This window comes from Orbicella franksi, chromosome 5, assembly GCF_964199315.1.
Source record: "Orbicella franksi chromosome 5, jaOrbFran1.1, whole genome shotgun sequence".
Taxonomy (NCBI): Eukaryota; Metazoa; Cnidaria; class Anthozoa; order Scleractinia; family Merulinidae; genus Orbicella; species Orbicella franksi.
The window spans coordinates 29,701,182-29,702,400 of NC_138149.1; positions in this window are offsets into that span (position 1 = coordinate 29,701,182).

Consider the following 1,219-nt stretch of genomic DNA (forward strand, 5'->3'; position numbering starts at 1 on the left):
TACGTTTTGCACTATTTCTTAACAATGCCAGTAGGCTTTGACTTTAACTTAACCTACGGATTAAAACCTCAAGTCAGTGGCATCAAAATTGTCACTGTTTACAGACCATCCATTTTCCAAGTTGAGTGGCTCATAGAGCCACTTTGATTCATCCCGGAATGGTCCTAAGACCTTAAATACGTTTCAGAGTTATCAAAATAAGTTTTAATTTTTTAGAACCATGAAAATTAATTTTTAAATTTTTAAACAACGGTAACGGTAATTTCTCGGATTTCTGTTAACCGTAAGGAAAATAAATTAACCGTTAGCCGCAAAAAGTAGCGCTTATTAACCGAGCAGGAGGTCTGTGCGTTCGGTCTGTACGCACGACTTCGGTCAAGATTCTCCAATACAGCCCAACTTAGCTCGGTTAATTAATATGATGCTTATTATCTGGCAAATAAGAACATTTTAATTCGTTTAATGTTACTGGTTTGTACTAAGTGACATTTTGCTTGCGAACGGCGATGAGCTGAATTTAATTCTGCCAAAGTTTTCACGTCCTCCTTAGTCATTTTTCTCATCGGGCTCTTTGGCACGGACAAAAATCTTTGGAAAGTGGTCGGAAATCTTCGGAAAATCGTCAAAAACGCCGCCATCAGTATGCCTATATAATAAAAAGAACATTACACGTTGGCTCGAAGATATGAATTTTATGTTCGACTGGCAAGATCACAATATCTCACGAGTGGGCGCAGCGAACGAGTTGTTCGGGAAGTTATTTTCTTGACCGCCTGTTTGCTAGTTGTTGGCTTCGAAAGTTGTGAACTTCATTTGTGAGGAGTGTTGAGTTTCTTTCTGTGCTATCGGAGTGAGTTGGTGACTGAAGTAGTTCTGCATCGGACAGTTCGCCTGGATAGTAAAATTTGCTCCCAGAATGCTCACTTTCATCACTCACTTTGAAGAGAACAAAATTTTGAAGCAACAAAATTGTTTTCGTCATTAACTCGCATCGATTTTGCCGTGCGCGTTTCTAGTTGGGCCGTACGCGTTTTTCCGGCCCTGTCACTTCGACGCGCACGGCCCTCATACAAGACCTTTTTTCTTATATGGTTTTCCAAGGAAATTGCACGCGAGGCCGTTCGGGTCATATGATAAATTTGTTTATGTTTTTTTTTTCTTTGGCGAACGCCTTCGCGGTTAACAAATTAGCGTTACGTCGCGTAAAAAGTCATAGGAA